Source organism: Thalassophryne amazonica, chromosome 14, assembly GCF_902500255.1.
Source record: "Thalassophryne amazonica chromosome 14, fThaAma1.1, whole genome shotgun sequence".
NCBI classification, from domain to species: Eukaryota; Metazoa; Chordata; class Actinopteri; order Batrachoidiformes; family Batrachoididae; genus Thalassophryne; species Thalassophryne amazonica.
Window position 1 is genome coordinate 9,591,058 of NC_047116.1, and position 9,276 is coordinate 9,600,333.

A 9,276-nucleotide genomic window follows, 5' to 3' on the forward strand; every position below is an offset into this window, starting at 1 on the left:
TTCAGCGGCCCACACAACAGCTGTTGCATTACTGTTTTCACTTTTCCCCAAAGGCCAAAAAAGCAAAAGCCACCAGTAGTGGTACTTTCACATTAGTGGAATGGGGTTCAATTTCCTACAGTGTCCTTGCTAAAAGTTATCAATCAGTCCACACATTTCACAACAAACCTAAATGGCCCTGACTCACATGATCAATAACTATTGCATTCACATCCATAGGTTTGTGCTTCCTGTACACTAACTGTGTTCATTCCTTCATATGTGTGAATATATGTCTGACCATGTTGGATAAATGTCAATTGTTTTCTTAAAATAACTATTTGTGACTTCCGGTGTCATGGCGCAGTGAGCAAGACGTGTCTGGTGTCCGCTCCATAATATTCGAAGTAATAACCCACCAAAACTCACCATTAATAAATCAAACTGGAACAACAAGTACCTCGTAGGTGGTAAAGGGACTGTAAGAAGCCTGGAAGATACACGATGCCAAAGGTACAGGAGAAAGGTACTGCATCGGCAAAAGCTAGCAGTGTAGCCGAGATAGCTGCACCTAGCATCACGACAAGCGATCTACTTCAAGCAATAGAGTCACTGAAATCCAAAATAAAAAAGATAACAAAAACTTGAGGAAAGACATGGTCATACTGCAACAGGATCTGGGCGGAAAACTCGATGGCATGAGACAAGATATGAAAGAGTTGACGGAAAGAGTGGATAGTGCGGAGGAGCGTGTGGGGCATACAGAGGACATGATACTGGAGTTAACTGACGCGCTGGCTGAGTGCATCAAACGACAAAGAAACATTCAAAACAAAATGACAGACATAGAATCAAAATCCAGAATAAATAACATACGCATCTTTGGGATCGAGGAGGCAGAAGAAAACAAATCGCTGATGCAGTTTGTGACAGAATTTCTAAAGCGCGAGTTGCCACTACCGGATGGACTGGACTTAAAGATCCAACGTGCGCACCAAAAAAGCGCTGAAGGAAAAAGGTGTACGCTTCCAAACGCCATACACGAGCATGCGGATCCACTGGCAGGATGGTGTGAGGTATTACGGTAATGCATGTGATGTGGGACTCGAGCTGCAGAAGAGAGGATACAAGGTGGAGGTACCAGCTGATTCAGGAGAGGATACGACGTCACGACTCCTCAGGTGCTTGGAGTGGTAGAGGAGCATGCGACCTCGTGAGGAACGTGTGCCAGCTGCAGCTCAAAGGGCTAAAGAAAAACTGTAGGAGTTTCTAAGAAATGAAGATGAGTCATAATTTTGTACCCCCCCCCCCCCCCCTTTGTCCACACTTTTTACAACAGAAACATTACATGACTTCTTTTATCCATATATAGGAGGAGCAGCACTCAAAGACTGTACGAGTCAAAATGTTGGACTTTTATGGAGGAAGTAATTATGTTAATTTCCAACTCCATATATAGGGCCCCTCCCACTGGGAGACAAATGCCCTAGACCTACCAGCGGGGTCATGGTGGGAAAGACAATTCTCCCACCGGATGGGAGTCCAGGTATTCCAAGTATGTTAGTCTGTTCAATATAATTGTTCTCTGTTCTTGTTCTTCTGTGGGGTCTATCTATTTTGTTATTTATTTTTTATTAACATAATAAGCCATGAGTGGCATAGCAAAATTAAAAATTATGTCAATGAATGTTAATGGCCTGAGTAACCCAATTAAAAGGAGCAGATTATTGACAAACTTAAAAAGAGAAAATGCACTAGTTATATTTATTCAAGAAACCCATATGGCAAAAGAGGAGCATGAAAAGTCCCAAAATTTGGTTACACTAATTCTTTTTACTGTTCGCATAAAAATAGCAGAAAAAGAGGAGTGATAACCCTAATATCAAACAAAGTGCACTTTGAAATGCTGGAGGAATGCCGAGATAAAGAGGGCAGATTTGTAATTGTTAAAGGGAGGTTTGACAACACTACGGTGACCCTGATTAATGTGTATGCACCTCCAGAAGAAGATAAAAAACTTTTTCAACTATTATTTGATAAAATATCTAGCATAAGTGATGGCATTTTGATTGGTGGGGGAGACTGGAACACTATTTTGAATTATTCAAAAGACACAACAAGTGTTAAAAAACACAATACTATAAAATTGAAAGCCCTAAAGTCACTTATGAAGCAGGCAGGGCTTTGTGATGTTTGGCAGGAAATGCATCCTATGGAGAAAGACTGTACACATTTTTCAGCAGCTCATAAGGTACACTCCAGGATTGCCTTTTTTCTGATGAATACTAGTGACATACATAGAGTAATAGACTGTGAAATAGGGATAGCGGATGTGTCATAATGCCATAAATCTAACTGTAAATTTACACAATCAAACTAAGAAAACACTTTGGAAATTGAATATTGCTATGCTTAACAATGATGCAATTAAAAAAGAAATTCAAGAATGTATCACTAATAACAAAGATGAGCCGATAGAACCAACCATTGTTTGGGACACTATTAAAGCGGTCGTGCAAGGAAACTTGATAAAGATTTGCTTATATTCAAAGGACGAAAAGGCTAACACAATCAAAACTGGAGGAGCAATTAAGGAACTTAGAAAAACAACAACATACTGATACAAGTAGCACCTTGGCAGAACATGTAAAAAATGTTAAGGAACAACTGACTGATTTGGTCAATGAGGAGTCTGAAAAGAAATTGAGATTTACAAAACAAACATTTTATGAGTCAGGAACCAAAGCTACCAAGATATTAGCAAATCATCTAAGAGCACTCCAGTTAAGAACTACAATCAATAAGATCAGAGACCAAATTAAGAAATACACTATGAGCCAGAAAAAATTAAAGACATTTTCTTAACCTATTATAAAACCCTATATGGTCAGTCAGAAACTGTGAGAGAAAATGAAATTGTAGATTACTTGTTAAATTTAGATCTTCCCTCCATAGGAATAGCTCAAAACAAATCCTTAACAAAACCAATTACTAAAGAAGAATTGAACCAGGCCATTAGTAGAACTAAAAATAACAAAAGTCCAGGGAGTGATGGCTATCCAAATGAGTGGTACAAGGTCTTTAAAGAAGACCTAGCTCTTTTATTGGACTCTTTTAACTGGACACTTAAACATGCAAAAATCCCTCCTTCTTGGCAGGATGCAATAATTTCAGTCTTCAGTCTTACCAAAGCAAGGCAAAAATAAAGAGTTTTGTGAGTCGTACCGACCAATTTCTATTTTAAACGTGGATTACAAACTTTTTACCTCTATAATCTCAAAACAAGTCTTTCTTCCAGATCTGACTGATAATGGTCAGACAGGTTTCATAAAAGGACGTCAAATGCAAGATAACATCCGACGCACATTACATGTCATAAATGAAGTAAATAAACATAACATTTCAACTGCCTTAGTAAGCTTAGATGCTGAAAAGGCTTTTGATAGGGTATCATGGAAATTCCTATTTGCAGTCCTAAAAAGAATGGGTTTTAACAATGCCATAGTTAAGTGTATTCAGGCCTTATATCAAAAACCATCGGCCAGGATCAAAATAAATGGAGATCTGACGGACAGCTTCGAGTTATTTAGAGGCACTAGGCAAGGCTGTTGCTTAAACCCCTCCGTCTTCGCACTGTTTATTGAACCATTGGCTCAACATATACGACAAAGCAGTAAACTGGAGGGAATTAGGGTTTCGAGGGAAGAACAAAGAATAGGTCTATTTGCGGATGACGTTATTGTATTCCTCCAAAATCCTGATAATAAATTTCCCCAGCTGCTAAAAATTCTCAAATATTTTGGAAGGAAATCTGGGTACAAATTAAATATTTTAAAAACTCAAATCCTATGTATCAAATACAGCCCCAGTGATTCAATCAGATGAAAATATAAACTAAAATGGGACTTAGATAAAATAAATTATCTTGGAGTACATCTAACTAGATCCAAACCAAACCAACTGTATGAGGAGAATTATTATATTATTATATAATTATTATAAGATTAATGTCGTAATTCAAAAAGATCTGACAACATGGGCAACTCTGACTATGGATCTCAGGTCTAGAACTGAGGTCATAAAAAATGAATGTGCTGTCTCGCCTGTTGTATTTATTCATCTCCTTACCAATTCAAATTCCAGATAAACAATTTGCCAAGTGGGATAAACTTGTATATAGATTCATTTGGAGGGGAAGAAAGCCCAGGATTAAATTGAAAACACTCCAACTTGAGAAAAAACAGGGTGGGCTGGCCCTCCCAAATTTTATAAATTAATTTCTGGCTGCTCAGCTAAGATACATTGCCTACTGGTGTTCACCAGAATATGAATCAAAATGGAAACAAATTGAGTTAAATTACTATACTTGTCAACCACAAACAAGACTTGGTGAAAAACATAAGACACAACCAGAAAATATGAGTCCTATTATTGAGACGACTATTAAAATTTGGTAGGATGTGGTGAATAGATGTGGGATTGAGGGTGACTGCAGAGTTTTGGTGTGGCCAGCGTACTTCCAAAAATTTGGAGGTGGACAACTGGATGCCACCTTTATAAAATGGGTTGATAAGGGAATCACAGCCATATGCACATTGGTAGAAAGAAATATTTTTAAATCTTTGGAGAAAATTAAACAGGAATTTGATCTCGACAAGTCTGAATTATTTAGGTATTTCCAATGAAGACATTTTTACAACTCAGAAATTAGAAAACATTTGACAAATGAGGGCAGGGATTTAGTAGAAATTATGACCAAGGCATATAGACAATTACAACCCAAAACTGTATCAAGACTGTATAAATCATTGCAAAATGCAAACAAGAATAATATTTGGTATATAAAACAAAAATGGGAAACAGAACTGAATACTGAATTGTCAGAGGATGATTGGCACTCTATATGTCTCTCACAGCACACTTCAACCACTTCAAGGCAATGGAGAGAATTTGGTTGGAAAAACGTGGTGAGCTTGTTGGGAAGGTGTCGTAACACGGACCCACAACAGGGGGCGCAAATGAACGGACAATGAGTAAGCCAAAAGGTAACAATTTAATGTTGTGATATTACACAACGAAACGTGTCTTAATTTTCACAGTCAATAAACACCAGGTGACGTGTGGGCAGGCTCGAAGATAGAAGACGCCCGACGAGAGAGAAGCCGCGTCCCACACGGCCTCCACCACCAACGGCCTGAAGAACACCGGAGCCGCCAAGTCCCGAGTCCCCAGGTGGCCTCTGTCTTCGGCTGTCGACCCTGGTACTGCTGGCAGAAAACAGAAAGATGATGTGTGAGTGTGAGTCCGCACACTCAGTAATTAACAGTCCAAACACAGTTGGGAGGAAGCACCGCCACCTCCAACCTAGGAACACACTAGCAGCTCCTGTAACCACTTATCTGGATGGAGTGAGAGGCGAAGACGTCGCTTCTCTCACTGACCGCCAACCCAGTTGAAAGGGCACCACAGGACAACGGCTGCAAACAGATCAGACGTAAGTCACAGTTTAAATTCAGCAGAGAAATTACCTTGGTACTGGTAGTCGATTTCTCGGCGGGGAGGTGGAGTTGCAGTCCGGCTTATATGGTGGTGTAGATGAGTGACAGCTGGAGTAATGAGTGACAGCTGTCACTTCCTCTGGGTCTGGCGCCCTCTCGTGCTTGGAGCCCGCACTCCAAGCAGGGCGCCCTCTGGTGGTAGTGGGCCAGCAGTACCTCCTCTTCAGCGGCCCACACAACAGAGCTATTTTATTACTCCAAATGTCAAAAGCAAACAACTGAAAAAACAACATCAATGCTGGAGATTGTGTGGGGTTCAGAATGCCAATCATGCTCATATATTTTGGAAGTGTTCAAAAATTGTTTTGTTTTGGGAAAATCTTGCAAAAGTAATGGGAGAAATACTGGGCTACACAATTCCTAACAACCCACGTGTTGTATACTTGGGCTTGCTACTTGAAGGAAGCATTCAAACTGAAGACTTCTATTTGTTTAAAATTATGCTTGTGGCCAGCAAAAAAGTTATAACAAGGAATTGGTTAAAAAGTAACCCACTGGAAATATTTACAACAGTGACATAATCGAAGAAATTTATTTGATGGAAAAAATTACTCACTGTCTGAGGTTGAAAGCTGGTAAATTTGAGAAACGATGGTCAAAGTGGATTGATTATAAAACTCTGTCTACTGTATAATTTTGTTTTTCCTTTTTGATAGAACCCCACAGATTAAGTTCCAATGTTATGCCCTTATAATAATTTGAAAAAGCACAAATAAAAAGTAAAAAAAAGCAACAAAAAAAAAACTATTTGTGTATCTCCTATCTCAATGTCAACCACGGCTTAACTAATGTACACTTTGTCTGTTAAAACTATGTTTGAGTAAATACACCTCTTTGTACATCCCACCTTTAAACACAGCCTCATACAACCATCCATGAAAAATCTACTTAAGCTTGCTCCCAATTTTCTGTAACAATACAAACTTCCTACAGGCACCACACAAGTATATATAATGGAAATACCCCCAAATGCATCAACTTTACGGCAGATTATAGAAGAACCCCCCCCCCCCCCCCCCCCCCCCCCCCAAATTGAGTGGCCCAGGAATTCTATTGTATTCAAAAATCATTAGAAAAAATACCTAAAATTCAGAGTGGAAACTGATCCATCGCGAAGCAACAACAACAAAATTAAAGTGATTAAAAAAACAACCTTAACTGGGTTAGTTAATTGGTATTTTCTTTAATAACAATATTTCTGCAACTGTTTTTTTTTTTTCATGTGTCTCAAATGCAAGGTGTAAAAAAAAGTGAAGGGGAAACACTGACATATTATTCCAACAACCAGAAACAGTCTACAGTATGTTGGCCTCACAGGAGTCTGGCTGCAGAATCTCAAGAGTAACAATAAGATTAATGGCTTTTCTAAACCACGGGTAGAATAATGCATAGATCACAGGGTTCACACAAGAATTAAAGTAGTATAAATAGACAACAAAGGATGCAAGTGGACCGTTGAGTGAATCTTCCACTGTAAGAGTGAAACAGTAATACGGAGACAAGGTGATGAGGAAAACAACTATAAGGACACCAAGAGTCTTGGCTGCTTTCATCTCAGATTTCTTCACATGTACGTTCACTGATTGTTTGTGTGTGACGGCTGTAACATGACAGCGCACGGCCCGAGCCTGAGACACAGCCACCACAAACATCCTCCCATACAGAACTAGAATGACAGTTATGGGAAGAATAAAGGTCACAATAAGGTCAACAGTTCCTTGAATGTAGTTAATGACAAACATACACTCCATAACAAGTGTTAAACCTGCCGGGTTCCATCAGATCTTCTATGACAATGAGACAACCATATAAAACAGAACAGGACCAACACACACAAATACAGTGCGACTCTTCTCACAGTGACTCTGGTTTGATAATGCAGAGGGTGACAGACAGCAATGTAACGGTCGATAGAGATGAGCACCATGTTTCCTACCGAGGCAGAGGTGACAACAAATGAAACAGAGTGACACAGTGAACACATGAGGTCACCAAGAAACCAGCAGAACATTTGTCTCAAGATTTCAGCCGGCATCAGCACAAGACCCACAAGGAAGTCTGAGACAGCCAGAGAGAGGAGGAGGAGGTTGGAGGGGACGTGAAGCTGCCTGGAGAGGGACAGAAGAAGCAGCAGAAGAAAAAACATCATAGAGTTGATGAAAATGAATTATGAATTTTAGATGTATCTCAACATCATGCATGTACCATCACACAGGTCTGACTGTTTATATGAAAAACTGAAACATTGAAAGTGAATTTGTGCCTGAAGTGTGAGACTGAGATGATGACCAGCAGGTTGAGAACCACCATGAGCACAGAGATGGAAAACAGCACAATCTGCACCACGATTAGACCCTGAGAATCTGTTGGATTCCTGCAGGAGGCATTTAGGAGCTCTGGAAAGCAGAGCTCTGCTCCATCTTGGGTCTCCATCATCAGAGGGGAGGAGAAACTGTTGAGCTCCAGCAGCTTTCTGAGCTAAACTCTGTTGTACAGATCATTTATCTCACTGTTTCTCCTCCTCTCAGTCTCTGTTGGACATTGATGTCCCTCCTCCGTTGCTCTGATTCATCATGATCTTCCTCTGGCCTTTCTCTGGGGAAATGATGAGGCGTTTAGCAGGCTGACATCGTTAAATAGGTGGCTGGCGCAACTTTGTAGACAGCAAGGCTTTAGTATCATTGATAAATGGCCTTCTTTTTGAGGCCGCCATAGCTTGCTGATGCCAGACGGCCTTCACCCTATCGGGGAAGGGACAGCCATCTTATTTGCAAACATAGATAGAGCTCTACAGGGAGGGTAACATTAGGACTTACAGCAGGCCATGAAGTAGGTGATTAGAGAACCTGCAGGGCTTATGACTAATGTGGCCGTGGAATCCATAAGCTTAGTGGGGAAATTAGCGCAGAAAATCCACTATGGTGATAGTGCAGTTTATGTGGCATGGAGGGAAATTCATCACGTTGAGACTGTGGCCTGTTTTTTTGCAAACTCAATACCCATTACTACATTGGATGACATTAAAATTGACGATGCTCCACTCACTGTTGTTGCAACAACAAATAGTTTGTGTCTGCTGCCAATAACCCGTGTGGAACGTCTTAGACCTAAACCTGATTTTAGGCATCTCGTATACTCTGGAACCACCCCCAAATCCCAACAGTCCAATTGTCAATCCCACTGAGGTTCTCAGTTTGGGTCTCATTAACATAAAGTCACTGTCATCAAAAATCACTGTTGATAAATGATCTAAATATGGAACACCACTTACATATGATTGGTTTATGTGAAACCTGGCTTAAACCTACTGCTGTCTTCCCCTTAAATGAAGCCTGACCACCGGCGTACACATTTAGTCACATCCCTTGTGATATGAAGCAAGGCGGGGGTGTTGCTCTAATTTTTAAATCTGGGTTTAGTTTACTAGGTGTTGGGGGTCTAAAGTATATTTCATTTGAACATCTGACTCTCCACTCTGCCAAGGATACTACGTATAGCCAAGGTCAAAAGAATAAAAATCAACCGTGCTATTTTGTCACCATAAATCAGCCCCAGGGTGTTATATGGCTGGGGGGGCCTGGCTGCCGGTTTGTTTCTGTTTTTTGGTTTTCCTCCCAGGTGGCTTGCGTTTGGGACTGAGTGGCTGTGTTGCTGAGGCTGTCAGGACCTCACCCTGATCACCTGCGACTCGTCAGGACTCACAGCTGTGGTGCATCTGGATGGATTGGAACATGTTGGC

The 9,276-nt window shown here is 40.5% G+C and overlaps 1 pseudogene; it reads right to left on the bottom strand.

Annotated features, from left to right (window-relative positions):
- Positions 1 to 6,832: 6,832 nt before the first annotated feature.
- LOC117524738 lies at positions 6,833 to 8,270 on the bottom strand (annotated as a pseudogene).
- Positions 8,271 to 9,276: the final 1,006 nt, after the last annotated feature.